Source organism: Stomoxys calcitrans, chromosome 2 (genome assembly GCF_963082655.1).
Source record: "Stomoxys calcitrans chromosome 2, idStoCalc2.1, whole genome shotgun sequence".
Lineage (NCBI taxonomy): Eukaryota > Metazoa > Arthropoda > Insecta > Diptera > Muscidae > Stomoxys > Stomoxys calcitrans.
In genome coordinates this window covers 191,020,156-191,038,463 of record NC_081553.1, presented here as the reverse complement: position 1 = coordinate 191,038,463, position 18,308 = coordinate 191,020,156, and the positions used below count along the sequence as shown (strand labels likewise).

At 41.4% G+C, this 18,308-nt stretch overlaps 1 protein-coding gene across 3 annotated transcripts in view; it reads left to right on the top strand.

Moving 5' to 3' along the window:
* LOC106091533 (limbic system-associated membrane protein) overlaps nt 1-18,308 on the top strand; it is a 462,509-nt gene that overhangs the window by 95,449 nt on the left and 348,752 nt on the right. For all 3 annotated transcript variants that reach the window (XM_059362688.1, XM_059362685.1, XM_059362686.1), the window contains exon 2: nt 15,866-15,908. The gene's annotated coding sequence lies outside the window, so the exon portion shown is untranslated. The remainder of the gene's footprint in view (nt 1-15,865; nt 15,909-18,308) is intronic.

Below are 18,308 nucleotides of genomic sequence, written 5' to 3'. Positions count from 1 at the left end.
TCTGTCCTTCGGTCTGGATGTCCATCCATCTGTCTACCCTTCAGTCTGTCTACCCTTCAGTCTGTCTACACTTCCGTCTGTCTACCCTTTCGTCTGTCTACCACTCCGTCTGTCTGTCCATTCTACGGTCAATCTCTCTATGGTTTACTTGCAACAAATTTTGAAAAGAAACTTAACTCAACCAAATCCTTTGTAAAGCAATTATTTAATAATCCCTAATATGCTTACGGCATAGAATAGTGTCGAAACAAAATTTACTTTGTTATACCTATTATATAAGCGGTTGCTTTAGCAACACAAACCCGAAATGTTAGCAGTTCTTTTTCAACATTAGATCCTATCAATCTTTTATCCTTTGCAAATCAGTTACAAATGGTTCAATTTGTGTTAGATGCGTATACGTATTGATTTTCATTGTGCATGATGTGAAATATCATACGCCACAGGGTTCACATAATTTATGTTACTCATTCGCCATGAATGGTAGGAATAAGAAATTCGTTGAATTTTGCACTACGTTTACCAAAGAATGATAAAGTGGCTCAGTTAGGAAGCTTTAATATAATGGGAGTTTATGTATATAGAGAATTGTGGACTCATATATGTTATGGGTTATTTCTGGTTATACAAACACCAAATAAGCAATATGGGAAAAATTGTAAAATCTTAATTAAGTACTTAAATTGTATTTTCATGCCTACCACCATAGAAAGATGAAAAGAGTGGTCATTTTCTTAAGACCACACTATGGTTTTAGGTTGTGATACAAAAGGAATCAGAACTTTACTCCTCTAAGATTTGCTTTTTCAATAGATATTACCAAGACCTACTTCTTCTGTTGGAGATCACCATAGCGCAGAGGTTAACATGTCCGACTATAACGCTGAGTTTGAATGCTGGCCAGTGATTATCCTCTCCAAATGTTGGTCATACTTTGCATGGTACTTTGCCATGCTAAAAATGGTCCCCAAAGAGTTGTTAAACTGCAGCACTCCGTTCCGACTCGTCTAAAACAGAAAGCCCCTTGTCATTGAGCTTAAAGTTGAATCGGACAGTAGTCATTGTATGGTAGAAGTTTGCCCCTGTTCCTTAATGGAATGCTCTTGGGCGAATTTGCCTTTTTACTCTCCTGAACAAAACAGTCGCTACACCCGATAGACTTAAATACATGGAATTTCAGACATGGAACTCAGCTGAAGGTACCACATCAAGAAACAAGTGGAGAAGAAACTCCAATATTGGCCACTATATGCAGAAGAATTAAAAACTCAAAATGGGATAATAGAATGTGCTACGCTACACAGTGAGAGAAAATCGAAAAAAAATAAGTTCAAAGGCATTAAGTTCGGCCGGGCCGAACTTTGGATGCCCACCATCTCGGGTATATATGTAAATCCCCTTTCGTCACAATCCGGTGAAAATTGGATAACTTATGCACCCAAAATCGGCACGGACATTGAGTGGTCTAATATACTATTCAATTTTGTAGAACAAAATATTGGTCTTTTTGTCAGATATATCCAATTATAAATCGATCTGAACCATATTAAGGTCGGATATCGTCAAGCTCAGAAAAACTCACTGTTTAAAATTTTAGTGAAATCGGGTAATAAATAACGCTTTTATGGGCTTCAGTCCCCTTATCGGCAGATCGGTCTATATGGCAGCTATATCTAAATATAGTCCGATCAGAACCATATCTAGGTCGGATGTTGAAAGGCTTAAAGCAACTTACTGTTGAAGTAACCCACTGTTGCAAATTTCAGCGAAATCGGGTAATAAATACAATTTTGTGGGAATTTGACCCTTTATCGGAAAATCGGTCTATATAGCAGCTATATCCAAATATGGTCCGATTTGGCCCATTCAAGAACTTAACCAACGTGCATCAAAAAGACGTATATGTGCCAAATTTCAGCTCAATATCTCAATTTTTGAAGGCTTTTGAGTGATTACAACAGACGGACGAACAGACAGACCAACAGACGGGCGGACAGACGGACGGACAGACGGACGGACAGACGGACGGACGGACAGACGGACGGACAGACGAGCGGACGGACGGACAGACGGACGGACAGACGGTCGGACAGACGGACGGACGGACATCGCTAAATCGTCTTAGAATTTTACGACGAACCGAAATATATATACCTTGTAGTGTCAGAAATTGATATTTCGATGTGTTGCAAACGGAATGACTAAATGAATTTATCCCCTATCCTACGGTGGTGGGTATAAAAAAAAGGTGGTCCACTAGACACTTGGCCCAGAAAATATATCAGCATCGCGCTCTTCTTTCCAATACCATTTATTTAAACCCCATATTGCAATTGGTTTAGGGGAGTTTAGACGATGAGGCGTCCCCCAAACACATGGCCCCAAAATAGGTTATCCAATTCGTTTTCTAATCTCAAGTGCCTTCCATTAGAGCCACATATTGGCATGGTCGAACAATTTTTACCTTTTAGCACCCCCGTGTTTTAGGGAAAGGGTGATGCCCTAAATACATGGTCCTCAATATGGATATTAAATTCGGATTCTACTCTCAAATACCTTTATTTGAGCCCCATATTGCGATGGTCACTAAAAAATTGCTGTTTGTGGGGTGTCTTGGGAAAGTCGTAGACCCCCAGAAAATTGGTCCCGAAAGTGGGTATCAATTCTTGCTCAACCCCCCAATTCCTTTCATTTAAGCTCAATATTGCCATGGATAGTAAATATGACCGAATTGGGGTGTTTTTGGGATTGGGGTGGTCCCCAAGCACTAAGCCCGGAAAATATATCATCAACGTGCTCTATTCTCACATATCCGTATATCATTTATTTGAACCCCATACTGCCATTGGCCTCAAAATTGGATAACAAATTCATTGTCTAATCTCATTTAAACTCCTTATTGTAAACCCAGCAAATATGTCCGGTTTGGGGTATTGACCCAAAAACTATAATATATTTCCACTCTCTTTAAGATCCAAATTGTCATGATGAGCACATACGTCCTATTAGGGGATTGTTATGGTGGTGGGACGTTCCCTAGACAGTTGGTCCCTAATGTTGAAATCAGATATATGGTCTACTCCCAAACATCTTTAATTTGAGCCCCATATGTCCGGCTTGGGGGTGTTTTGGGGGATGTGCGGCCACTCAGTGAGTTGGCCTTGAAAATATATATTTTCTTATCCTAAATACCTTTCATTTGAGTCCTATATTGCCGCGATTGGTCTAAATATATGATTGGTAGGTTTCAGGGTGGGGCGGCCCCCTTAAGTACACCATCCGAAACTAGGTTACCAAATTTTTATTATTAGGGTATTATATGAGAGCACACAAAATTTCGCTGAGATCGCACCACCCATCTCTGAGATCTGACGTTTCTGAAAATTAGGGTAAAGGGGAGGGTCCGCCTCACAAAATGTAGTACCCCATTTTCACCACGGGGTCACTATGCACCATCTGTGAACATTTTAAGAAAATCGGTTCAGCCGTTTCTGAGTCTATAAGGAACACACAAACAAACTCAAATTGATTTTTATATATAAGAAGATTAATGCTGATCGGGCGAACATATATATAGGGGAGCTATATTCGAATCTTAACCGATTTTTTCCAATTTCGATAGGCATCGTGTCTTGGCAGAATAACAAGCCTCTACCAAATTTTGAGACTATTGGACAAAAATTGCGACCTGTAGTATGCACACAAATTAACATGGAAAGACGGACAGACAGACGGACATAGAATCAGAAAGTGATTCTGAGGCGATTGTTATACTTATCAAAGGGACTATCTCTCTTTCTTCTGGGTGCTACAAACAAATGCACTAAGTTATAATACCCTGTACCACAGCGGTGGTTTAGGGTATACTAAATCATTTCTCTGGAATTTGCAAATTCCATTTGGCACTCCATTCGAATGTGCAGTGTAGGCGTTACTTTCTTCGACATTTTATTTAAAAAAAAAAATCAAATTTAATGCAGACTTTTGTCTGGTTTTGTGCTTACGCACGACGGTCTTTAGAGTGTTTTCGCAAATACATATAAACTCTCCCAGGGCCAAATAATTAATATCAATGGTACGTCATGAATTTATAGTGTTGGCGTCTTTGTATACAGCATTTATATGACATGTTTAAAAAGTCATTTAAAAATCCTTGTTTTTGCCCACATACAGCTTTTAAATTTTTAAGCCATTGGAGAATTGAAGCAACGCATAAGTATGGGTTGCCCAAAAAGTAATTGCGGATTTTTTAAAAGAAAGTAAATGCAATTTTTAATAAAACTTAGAATGAACTTTCATCAAATATACTTTTTTTACACTTTTTTTTTCTAAAGATAGCTAAAAGTAACAGATGATAACTGACAGAAGAAATAATGCATTTACAGAGTCACAAGCTGTGAAAAAATTTGTCAACGCCGACTATATGAAAAATCCGCAATTACTTTTTGGGCAACCAATAGAATAATTTTAATAGTGAATAACTTTAAGGAGAACTTCTGAATACCGAGGGTTTTGAGTTATATTCATTTTGTTGTTCTCTTTGCAATATTGGACTTGTAAAATTTTATAAGTCCGATGACCGATCTATTCGACCACCTACCTATCGTTCCATTTACTAGTTGTCATAGAGTGCCTAACACACAAACACAAATGTAGATGCCGGGGTTAAATTCTGCTGCCACTCAGCTTGTGTGCCCGTTTTGATGTAGTAGTGTGTGTGTGTCTCAAACTAACAAAAACTCAAAACTAATTATTGAAGTAATTTCTACCTTGAATCACATTTCATTTGATTTGATGTGTATAGGGACAAGTCCTCTCGTGGGAAGGGCGGGCATGATTAGCATAAAGGAAGGATAAGCGCAACAAATGTTTGTTACCAAATTTTAATACTAGACTCGTATACTATAACGAAATATTTTTATGCCCTCCACCATAGGATGGGGGTATACTAATTTCGTCATTCTGTTTGTAACTCCCCGAAATATTCGTCTAAGACCCCATAAAGTATTGGGTTGCCCAAAAAGTAATTGCGGATTTTTCATATAGTCGGCGTTGACAAATTTTTTCACAGCTTGTGACTCTGTAATTGCATTCTTTCTTCTGTCAGTTATCAGCTGTTACTTATAGCTTGCTTAAGAAAAAAAGTGTAAAAAAAATCTATTTGATGAAAGTTCATTCTAAGTTTTATTAAAAATGCATTTACTTTCTTTTAAAAAAATCCGCAATTACTTTTTGGGCAACCCATATATACATAATTGATCGTCATAACATTTTATGTCGACCTAGCTATGTCCGTCCGTCTGTCCGTCCGTCCGTCTGTTTGTCGAAAGCATGCTAACTTTCGAAGAAGTAAAGCTAGCCTCTGCCCTGCACGAGGTTTTGCATAAAATAGAAAAATCCTTCGATGCCAAGACGTACACACTGGCGGTATGCATTGACTTAGAGGGGGCTTTTAACAATGTGCGGAGCGACACACTGATCTTATCCTTAGAATAGTACCGGTTGGACCCGGTACTGTTTGACTGGATAAACCATATGCTAAGGAACAGGTGAATAAATTGTCCCATGGCATAAATATAAGGGAGAAAGTGGTGCAAGGCATGCCACAGTGGGGCATTTTAACGTCACTCTTATGGGTGACCACCATATATGACCTATTACGGATGTTGACTGAGGAGGGATGTGAACCCGTCTGACACTCAGACGACGTAATAATACTTCTAAGGGATAAGGATCTGAACGAGCTATGCAGAAGGGCCGAAAAGGTCTTGCATATGGCATATGACTATGGCATAGACCCAGAGGTCTCAATGTTAACCCAGAGAAGACTGAAATATGTCTGTTCACGAGGAAGACGAAGGTGGGCCAATTTAATGCACTACGTTTCCTCAATAAGACGATTTCGATACCTGACAAGGTCAAATACTTAGGTGTGATCATGGACAGGAAACTGAATTGAAAGTGTCACACTCAGGAGCGTACTGAGAAGGCTCACATATGTTGGGCTCTAATTAGACGTGCTCGAAATGGAGCCTGAATCCTAGGATAGTCCACTAGCTCTACAGAAGCGTGATTAGACCAATACTCAGTTACGCCTCAGCAGTTTGGTGGACTGCTATGGAGAAAAAGTGCAACATAAGGACCATACAACAGGTTCAGAGAACATGTTGTCTTGAGAAAAGGGGGATCGACGAGGACCACGCCCACTAGGCCACTGGAGATTATTCTAGATAGCCGATCCATTGACATACAGATTAAATGTCAGGCAGCCACTGCGGCTATGAGACTTAAGGCGATGGGAGAATGGATTGAGGATGGGGGCAGCTCATATCATCGCGGTATAATCGAGGCGACGATAGGAAACCTGGAAGGAAGGAAAGAGGTTTCCGATCGGAAACCTGAGATGAACCTTGAAGTCGAGTGCGAGGCTTTGCTGCCATCGGCACAGTCTTGGATTGATGGAACCCTAGTATTTCCATGCCATGGAAGATCATGTTACAAGGATGGATCAAAGCTAGAGGACAGAGTGGGCCTGAGGGTCTATATTGAGAACCCAGGGACTGAGATCTGTTTAAGACTAGCTGACCATAATAAGGTTCTGCAGGCGGAGATCCGTTTAGACTAGCTGAGATCCGTTTAGACTGTTTTAGACTAGCTGACCATAATAAGGTCCTGCAGGCGGAGATCCGAGCGATCACGGAATGCGTGAAGTGGTGTGGTGCTAACTTTGAGGCTACCGTAGCGCAAAGGTTAGCATGTCCGCCTATGACTCTGAACGCCTGGGTTCGAATCCTGTCGAAAACATCATAAAATTTTTCGGCGGCGGTTATCCCCTCCAAATGCTGGCGACATTTGGAAGGTACTGTACCATTTGGTATGGCAGCCTTGTAAAAACTTCTCCACAAAGAGGTGTCACACTGCGGCAAGCTGTTCGGACTCAGCTATAAAATGGAGGTCCCTTATCATTGAGCTTAAAACTGGAATCGGACAGCACTCATTGATATGTGGGAAATATGCACCTGTTCCTTAGTGGAATGTTCATGGGTAAATTTGCATTTTTTGTGGTGCTTAAACGAGGACGTCGATTGTGAACATATTTACTGACAGTAAAATTGCCATGAGGGCAATAACTACCACGACGGTAAGTCTTGCAGTGTAAGGAGACTAACGCCTTCTCTGGGGATGGCACAATCTCCATCGTTTGGGTGCCGGGCCATAACTGAGTAAGGGGAAATGAAAGGGCAGACGATTTGGCGGAAGGGAAAACCTGCATCGTTTGCGTGCCGGGCCATAACGGGGAAAGGGGAAATGAAAGGGCAGACGATTTGGCGTTGACGACCAGAGGACTGCCGTCAATAAACTTGGTTAACCCGAAGCCTTTCGGGTCGACGCAGTCCGAGTTAAGGGAGTGGGCGACGAATGCCCATGCAACATTGTGGAACAGCCAAACGGTCGGTAGGATGGCGAAAATCCTATGGGGGGATCCAGATCGTGAGAAGAGGAGGCTATTACTGAAAGGAAGCAAGAAGTAGGTCAGTATAGCTATTGGAAATCATAACGGGACAAATAGGACTACGAGCTCACTTATGTAAAATCGGTGTGGCAAGTGATAGCATGTGTAGGGAATGCGGGGAAGATGATGAGACGTTGAAGCATTTCCTTTGTCATTGCTCGGCTTTCGCGTCCAACAGATAGCGGTACTTAGGTTGAGACACAATATGAGACATGAACCCACTTAATGAAGTAGTATTGAAAACAATTAAGGATTTTGTAAGTAACACGGAACTCCTTGCTTAAAAGTTTATTTTTAGAGGTTACTTTGGGTTGCCCAAAAAGTAATTGCGGATTTTTCATATAGTCGGCGTTGACAAATTTTTTCACAGCTTGCGACTCTGTAATTGCATTCTTTCTTCTGTCAGTTATCAGCTGTTACTTTTAGCTTGCTTTAGAAAAAAAGTGTAAAAAAATGCATTTACTTTCTTTTAAAAAATCCGCAATTACTTTTTGGGCAACCTAATAGTTTTTAGAGCGCACAACAAACCGATTACTGGCTTAGGTGTATGTCCATAGTGGCATAGGGCGGAGTAATACCAGCAATCTCTTTTCAACCTAACCTAAAGCTAGCCGCTTGAAATTTTGCAAGAATACTTCTTATTGATGTAGGTCGGTTGGGATTATAAATGGGCCTTATCGGTCCATGTTTTAATATAGCTGGCATATAAACCGTTCTTGGATCTTGACTTCTTGAGCCGCTTGGCTGAAATTGGCATGACTTGTTTCTTTTGATTTCCAAAAACTGTGTTTAGTATGGTTCAAATCGATCCATAACCTGTTTAAGCTGTCATATAAACCGATCTGGAATTTTGACTTCTTGAGCGTCTAGTGGGCGTAATTTTTATCCAATTTGGCTGAAATTTTAAATAACGGCTTCTCCCATAACCTTCAACGTACGTGTCAATTGTGGTCAAAATCGGTCTATAGCCTGATACAGCTCCCATATAAACTGATCTCCCTATTCGATTTCTTGAGCATCTAGAGGGCGCAATTCCTATCCGATTTGGCTGAAATTTGGCATGACGTATTTTTTATGACTTCCAACAACTGTACTAAGTATGTTTCACATCGGTAGATAACCTGATATAGCTGTCATATAAACTGATCTGGGATCATGACTTCTTGAGCCTCTAGAGGGCGCAATTCTCGTCCGATTTGGTTGAAATTGTGCATGAGATGTTTTCTTATGACTTCCAATAACTGAGCTGAGTATATCGTAAATCGGTACATAACCTGATGTGGCTGCCATATAAACTGATCTGGGATCTTGACTTCCTGAGCCTCTAGAGGGCGCAATTCTCATCCGATTTGGCAGAAAGTTTGTACAACGGTTTTTACCATGATCTTCAACATAAGTGTCATATATGGTCGGAATCGGTCTATAGCCTGAAACAGCATCGTTCTATAGCCTGAAACAGCACAACAAGATATCGCGAAAGAACTCGACAAATTTTAATTCATGGTGGAGGGTATATAAGATTCGTCCTGGCCGAACTTAGCACGCTTTTGCTTGTTTAATATAATACCACATCGGCGTTCTTAGTGAATAATGTGGAACTATAATAATCATACGCTCCCCGTGACCTATAATTAATATCACTTATACGCAATGATGGCATCGTAACTAAACATTTCAATATCCTATACACCATTTTTTTAATCTGTATTCTTCAGCAATGTTTTGGTTCTTATTGTTCAAAACCGAGTGTTAGAGATAAACAAGCTATACCTGTCAAAAGTTACTTTTGCAAATAACCTAAACCCCTATCAAAATATTGTCTATATTCTACATACATTCTTTTCTCTCATAATAATAAATTATTTTCCATGCTTTTGTTTTGGGTTTGCATATAATTATTGTCGTTATGATGGCACACTGATATCGCATTCATATGGTACAACAATTATTTTCAATCATTTCTTATTGTGTACGTATGTCTGTATGATAATGGGAATACTCAAAGCAATTGTCTGACATGTTTCAAAATGTCACTTGACATGACACGTGCTGCCAGTGACAAAACAAAAGAGCATTTTATCAATTGTTGGCAGAAAAAAACAAAAACAAAAGAGAAATTATGCCAGCAAGCTTTAAATAGAGTCTAGGATACATTTATAACTGAATGGTTTTTATCTTTATTTTTGGGTTGTACAAATCGTAGGATTAATCCATTGTTTCTACAAGACAGATGACGTAGATGACCACACCGAGTGAAAGAGGAGATCATTCAAAACTAACATGGATTTGCATTAAAGTATTCTGTGGAATAAACTTCAATGGTTTCGAAAGTTGAAAGAAACAAGTAAAGGTGTGTCAAGTTGGGCCTGGCCGAGTCTTATATACCCTCCACCAGGGATCGCATTTGTCAAGTTCTTTAGCCGATATCTCTTTATAGGCAAACAATCGATAATGAATAAGATTTGCTATGCTGTTTGAGCTATACCAAGTCATGAACAGATTGATGCCATACTTAGCTACGCTGTTGGAGACCAAAGTGGAATTCATTGTAAAAAATTTCAGCCAAATTGAATAGGAGTTGTGCCCTCCAGAAGCTCAAGAAATAAATTCGGGAGATCGGGACCTATATCATGGGACCTATATCATGGGACCTATATCATGGGACCTATATCAGGTTATGAACCTATTTAGACCATACTAAGCACAGTTGATGGAAGTCATAACAAAACACATCATGCTAAATTTCAGCCAAATCGCATGTTTAGCGCCCTCTAACGGCTCAAGAAGTAAAGATACGATATCGGTTTATAAGGGAACTATATCTGGTAATGAACCGATTTAGAACCTATTTGGCAAAATTATTGATGGTCAAACCAAAACACTTCATGCTAAATTTCTGGCAAATCCGATAATAGTTGTGCCTTCTAGAGGCTCAAGAAGTCAAGACCCCATGGGAGCTAGATCAGGTTTTGAACCAATTTAGACCATACTTAGCAAAAATTATTGGATGCCAAAATGAACCACCTGATGCTAAATCTCAGCCAGATCGGATAATAATCACGCCCTCTAGCGGCTCAAGTAGTCAACATCCAAGATCGGTTTATATGGGAGCTAGATCAGGTTTTGAACCGATTTAGACCATACTTAGCAAAGCTATTGGATGCCAAAATGAACCACCTGATGCTAAATCTCAGCCAGATCGGATAATAATCACGCCCTCTAGCGGCTCAAGTAGTCAACATCCAAGATCGGATTATATGGGAGCTCTATCAGGTTATGAACCGATTTGGACTATACTTGGCATAGTTGTTCACGGTCAAATCAAAACGCTTCATGCAAAATGTCAGCCGAATCGTTAATGCGCCCTCTAGCGGCTCCAGAAGTAAAGACCCCAGATCGGTGTATATAGGAGCTATATCATGTAATGAACCGATTTGAGCCATACTTAGCACATTTGTTGATGGTCAAACCAAAACATTTCGTGAACAAATTTTCAGCCCAATCGGATATAAAGTGCGCCCTCTAGCGGCTCAAGAAGTCAAGACCCCAGAACGGTTTAAATGAGGTTACGAACCGATTTCAAGCATACTTAGCACAGCAAAATTTCAGCCAGATCAAATAATAATTACGCGTCCAGAGGGATATGGGTCTGAGACAGGTGGGTCTGGCTGGGCAGTTAAATAGGGGCATGTGTCGGGTGGCCCCTTGTCACAATCGGGATATTCATCCTACAGGTTGCCATCAAACCTTGCTCTGTAGGAATTGAGGCAGCTGCATCTGCTGGATCGTAACTGAGCCAGAATTACTCTGGCTTGTCGGGAAAGGTCAATTTCTTCAGGGTGAAGTGGAGGCGGTCGAGCTCCAAGCATCACACATACCCGGCAGCTATTCACAGCATCTGCTACCGTGTCTGCATGAATGTTGCCTAGACGCGCATGATATACCGCTTGATCTAGAGGTTCTCTCTTGTAGCACTAAACCCCATGCTCTAGATCATGTAGATCTACCTTAAGGCTTCTGGGCGGTGGAAACCAATCCATAAGATGATGATTTGGATGGTCTCTGCGATAACAGCCCAAAAGGTATTACTTAGACAGCATGAAGTTATGTCTTCGCACTGGTAGGATCTTTGTCTCCTGATGGAGGGGGTCCACATGAGAACTGAGGAGACGGGCGTCGCAGTTCGAAGAGTGGTATTCTGATAGAACTGAATATTATTCCACTGAGTGTCATACAGCTGATGAGACCACTCTGGCGCTGCATAACTTACCACAGACCGGCCAATTGCTTTGTACGTGGTCAACAAGATTTCTTTGTCAGCACCTCAAGTGCAACCGGTACATGACTTGAGGACCTTGTGCTGCTTTTGACTTTATCGCAATTTCTGTGGCATGTGAGGATAATTTAAAAGAGCTGTAAAATGTGACACCAAGTTTTTTGGGACACTTGATGGTCGGAATCATTTCTCCACCGACCATCATAGTCAGCTCAGTATTCACCTCACGCGTATTTGTAGTGAACAATGGGGCTGAAGATTTGGTGGCAGATATCTTCAGATTTCTTGCAGCGAAATAAGAGGCAAGTTCGTTGAGAAAGACGTTTAGCCTATCGAAGATGTCATCAATGGGTGGGGGCATGATGCCATGATCGTACAATCGTCCGCATATGATACGATCTCTATGCCGTCTGGAGGAGGTGGAATGGACGATAGATAGAGGTTAAACAGTGCCGGAGATATCACACCACCTTGGGGAACTCCCTGTTTCGACCTACAGTGTTTCGATTTCTTATCCCCATGTTCTACAAATGACTTCGCTACCCAGCGTTTCAGACCTGGGTAGAGGAACGTATTGGCGATGTCCACAAATAATTCGGCATGGCTCACCGAGTCGAATGCCTTCGATAGGTCCAGTGCCACGAGAACCGGCCTGGGCTGTGTGCGGTGTTGGCATGCAAAACAGTTGTTGTGCTATAGAGTCTTCGAAATCCATGCTGATGGTCGGTAAATAGAAGTTCTCCAACGAGACTCGTGGGGAGTAGTCGCTCAAGCGTTTTGGCTACTGGTGAGAGTAGGGCGATTGGTCTATACGACACCCCCTTAGTCGTGTCCTTTCCAGGCCTCAGGTAGCGGTATCACTCTGCCCATCTTCCAGACATCGGGTACTGTAAGAGTGTTCAAAGACAGTTTGAGGACAGTTGTAAGGTACTCGACTACAGTTTGATCCAGATTCTTCAGCATCAGTGTAGAGATTCCGTCGGGGCCCAAGGCCTTGGATGATTTGGGGCCACGGATGACATTCGTAACTTCGTCCTCGGTAAATTGCGATGACTGTCCATCGTTTTGGAGACCACGGATGCGACCAATAGCTTCCCATCTAGTTCTGTCACTCTCGGGATGCACAATAAATTGACCGTTGAACAACCATCTTTTTGGATCAGTCACAGGTACGTTGCCAAAAGTGACTGAGTTTCTGTCATCCCGTTTAACGTGGTTTCGAGAGCGACTTAACAGTAGACCACAGCTTGCCTAAACCGGTGCCTAAGTAACATTGCTCCAAGTGTTCCATCCACAAATTTTGCTTATATTCGTTGACTGCCCTGTTTATTTCCAGATTCTGTTCGCTGATTTTGGGTTCAGTGGGGTCCGTGTAACGAATCCCTTACGCTCTTAGGTGATCCCTTACGCTCTTTGCCTGCGCCGGCAAATCGGGCCGCACTTGGTGTATTCGACCGGCTGGTATAAATAGAGCTGCTGCTGCGTTAATGATGTCTCAGAATTTCCTCTCGGCTACTAGCGGAGTGTCGGCTCGATGAAGCTGCGATTGGTGTACTCTCTGAAGCCAGCCCAATCGGCCTTCTTTTGATAGATAAAACTATGGCGCTCAAAGGTTATGAAGTCGGGTGGTCGGTAGCTGGTGAGAATTATGGTAGCTGGTGAGAATATCTGGAGAGCCACCTCCTCATAATCCTTGGGGGTATCCTCATTCACCGCGCAAAACGTGAGATTTCAATCTGCTCTATCAAAGCTGTGCCTTGCTGGTCGATACCTGGAGGGGTATACCATGAAACGTGATGCGCATAAAAGTCTCCAAGAACCAGCCAATTATGACCAGGCAGTGGGCCAGTAATGTGGGGCCTGTAAATTTAATCATTATCTGGGACACAACTACCAACTGGCGGTATGTACAAGTTGTATACAGTGGCAAAGAAAAGTCTACACACACCACTCAAATAACGAGTTTTACACCGGGAAATTTTTATACCAAAAGATTTTTCCGTCAAATATCGAAAGTTGCTAAAATTGTTGACCATAGTTAACAGTGCTATAATTAGTTGAAATTTATTGGGTTATACCATATTCTCAATAAGTAACTGTCAGTTGACGAAACTGCCTTTAACGAGAAGGTATGCAGACTTATCTGTACCACTGTGGCTCTATCTAGGCAGTACTGGACTTGACTGCTATCCCCATGGACTCCATTTTCCCTGGGGTCATTAGCGCTGGGCGCATGCTAGATGGGTCTATACTGCACGGAATGGTGTATCACGAAGGCCAATCCCCCATTCCATTCCATTTCATTAAGCGATGCTTGCCTAGCACATTGTATCCATGACAACTGTGCAAGTTGCAGGTGTTGGTCAGCTTTTTCTCCTGGATCGTTGCAAACAATATGTTCTTGCAAACTCTTCGAATCCCCTCTCTCGTCGATCTTGCCTCTCAGACCATTACAATTTAATTGCAAAAAAGATGCACTTGCCGGCACTGACCTGGCAATATTGGGGTTGGGATCCTGTTGAGGCGTATATTGCCCCACGAGAGAAATTGGGGGGTCACATAGTACGACTACGAGGACGCAGAAGGTGACGACGGCGTCGCTTGTGACCCACTGCTGTCATGTTCACACATCACCTTGCCACGGTAGCCGAGTTAGTAGCGTGCTTGAATTACTATTATCAGGTCGTGGGTTCGGTTTCCGCCAGACTCCTTGGTCTGCCGCTGCTGTGGTATCACAATGGACTTAAAATTGTTTAAGTGAGTCTGTAAAGGACTTGAACTCTTACCTAACCCAACCATACTCCCGTAATGACGTAAGGCCAGGGCAGGAATGGAAATTCACCCACTTTATGCAACGGTTACACCTCACCAGAACTGGGTCCGGGGTTCTTTTCATTCCTGGCATGGACCAGAAGCGTGTGGAGAAGGAAATCCGGGATGTGCCTCTCCCATGATGAAGAAACGATGAGCACGTACACTGAGGCGGCAGCCCTTGCGGATAATGGATTCCATCGGGTCAATCCGGGCGTATAGCGGGCTGCCATGGAATTGAACTTAATGCATTTCCTTGCAACATATTCAGTGCGACTATACTACCGTAATGGGCGCCCCGATAGTCGTGTGGTAGCGAGCTTGGATTATTAGTAAAGTGTTCGTCGTGGGTTCCATTCCCGTCCGAAGCCTTGGTCTGCCGCTACTATGGTATCACAATGGATTTAAAATTGTCTAGTCTGTAAAGGACTGCCACTCTTACCTAACTTAACCATACTCTCGTAATGACGAAAGGCCAAGGCAAGAATGGAAATTCACCTACTCCATGCAACGGTTATACCTCAACGACCGGTTCTCGCAGACCAAACAGAACCAGTGTACGGACCAGAAGCATGCGGAGAAGGCACTCTGGAATGTGCCTCTCCCATGATGAAGAAAAGGACGTACACCGAAGTGGCAGCCTTTGCCGGTAAAGGATTCCATAGGGTCAATCCGGGCATACAACATGCTGCCAAATGATTGAACTTAATGCCTTCTTACTTATTACTTGTGGTTGTTATACAAAAATTAAATTTCTTCTCTAATGACATTAAAATGTCTATCACATATTTCAGTTTAATGTACATTCATTTAAGATTCACTTAAATCTAAAATATATTCCCCATACTTTCGCAAGCAAGTCTCATGTAATTAAAAAGAAATCTTAGTATGCCTTTGAGTCTGGGGTTGCGTATGAGTATGTATTGTTATTGTAAGCAATCATACGCACCAAGCCACAAATAATTTATATCAATCATACGTCATGATTGTTTAATATACAAAATAATACTTGCAAGTCTGAAAGCGTATTGTAAAATGTCACTTTGTCAGTTGACATATGTATGGATGTTCTTTGATTTTATACATACATATGTATATATGGCATAACAAGAAATAATGACTAAAAAGCTGATCACAGAACTCAATCAATGTCTCCTTTCAATTATTTTGTGTGTGTGTGTGTGCACCAGCTTAAGTTTTAATATTTTACTTTGTATATTTAATGCCCCCTTCTTTTATAATAAACAATGTTCTCTTTTCCACAGATGATGACACTAATGCTGCTGTCTGAAAGATGCAACATTGTGGGTAAGTTCAACACGTGACATTGCATTAAGTTTAACATATAAGGGATTAGATAAAAACGATTGTATATATATTGTATCTTGAAGTCATTGTTATGCCCATCACCTTTGGAAAAGGGGTACTTCCATGTAATCATTCCACTTGCAACACATCGAAATATCAACAGGAACAGGTCCAAACAACTCAAATATCAATGAATGCTATCAGATTCAACTTGAATTGAATGATAAGGTATCTCAGATTTATAGCCGATGTGGCAGTGTGCCAACTCTTTGGGGAGAGGGTTTTAGATGGCATAGTACGGCACATTGGAAGGGGAAAACTACCACTGAATACTTTTTCTGATATTCTCGCCAGGATACAAACACAGGCGTTCAGCGTCATATGCGGTCATGCAAACTTCTGCGTTACGGTGCCCACTGATTTCGTTGAAATTAAAATCAGTGAGTTAGACTAGGCCTCCAGTTGATTGAATTGGAGATGGTTTACATCGGGGCATATTTCGATATAGCTGCCATATAGACCGATCTATCGTCTTTGGATCTAAAGCCCGTATTATCGCTAAAATTTAAAACCGCAGGTTGGATTGAGCACCCGATATTCGAACTGAGCAAGTTTAACATCAGACTTTATTTAGATATAGCTGCCGTATAGACCGATCTGCAGTGTTTGGATCTTAAACCCATAAAAGACCCATTTATTATCCAATTTTTCTAAAAATTGGAACAGCAAGTTGGACTAAACAACCGATATTCGAACTGAGTAAGTTTAACATCAGACTTTATTGAGATATAGCTGCCATATAAACTGATCTGCCGATTGAGCGTCTTAAACAAAAAAAAAAGCCCATTAATTGTAAGATATGCCTGAAATTTGGAACAATGAGTTACGCTGGGACACCCGATGTTCGAACCGAGTATGGTTCACATTAGACCTTGTGTGGAAATAGGTGTCATATAGTCCAATCTGTTGAATAAGGGCCTTAAGGCCACAAAAGTAAAACGTTTATCCCAAAAGGAGTTTCAATTGAGTTGAAAAACCCCACTGGATACTCGAACCCATTTCAGTCAAAATAAAACCATATTTGAAGATAGTTGTCATATAGACTTAATTTCCGATTTCAGGTCGTGGGCCCTTTAAATAGCATGTGGTCCCCTTCGTTTTTATCAAAGTTGATATTTAAAGGGTCCGTAAAACAAACGCTTAACGACTGCAAAATCTTTAAGCGTTTTGCTTTACGTATTTAATACCATCATCTTAACTTAACTCGCCCACGTCCTTAAATCGGACGCAGTCGAGGAGATAACAATGTGGAACAGCGAAACGGTCGGTAGGACGGGGAAAATCCCATTGAGTTATCCAGATAGTGTTAGGACGAGGCTCTTACTGAAAGGAAGTAAGAAGGATGTCAGCTTTTGGTGTCATAACGGGACATATAGGACTAAGAGCTCACTTATGCAAAATCGGGACGGCTAGTTATGGCATGTGTAGGACAGATGATGAGACACTGGAGCATTTCCTATGTCATTGCCCGGCATTCGCGGCTAACAGACACCTGTACTTAGGTGGGGACACGATACCAGACAAGAACCAACTGAGGGGAGTGGTATTGACAACAATTAAGGATTTTGTAAGTAACACGGAATTCCCAACTTAGATGATAACTGTTTTCGAAAACTCCAATATTGCAGACATAATCCTGTTGACATTGTCATCAATGTCCTCTATGCTAAGAGAATTTAAAGTATCTTGCCCAGGTCTACCTCTGAGTAGTCTTCCGAATTTTGTCTAGTTGGTTTTCCCTTATTCCGTAAAGCTTATGCAACTCGGCGATGGTCGTGCTATTCTAAACCTTGTATAGAGATGGTCAGCGAAGGAGTGTTGCATGGAGACTCTACAATTCTGAACCTCATCGATTAGATTTTCCGAACATATTGTCACTTTAAAAGCTTTTTAGTAAACCTAGGACAAAGGTGGATGTATTGCCAATAATAAGTATTATTAGGTCATTAGTATTCAAGAATTCAACAAGGGCTTAGCACCGTTTTGCAATGTTGATACTACCCCACGAAATTAAAGGTGAGAGTTGTCATTGCACCCTATTAGTAAAGGGTGATTTTTTTGAGGTTAGGATTTTCATGCATTAGTATTTGACAGATCACGTGGGATTTCAGACATGGTGTCAAAGAGAAAGATGCTCAGTATGCTTTGACATTTCATCATGAATAGACTTACTAACGAGCAACGCTTGCAAATCATTGAATTTTATTACCAAAATCAGTGTTCGGTTCGAAATGTGTTCATTCACTGTTCAGCGATGAGGCTCATTTCTGGTTGAATGGCTACGTAAATAAGCAAAATTGCCGCATTTGGAGTGAAGAGCAACCAGAAGCCGTTCAAGAA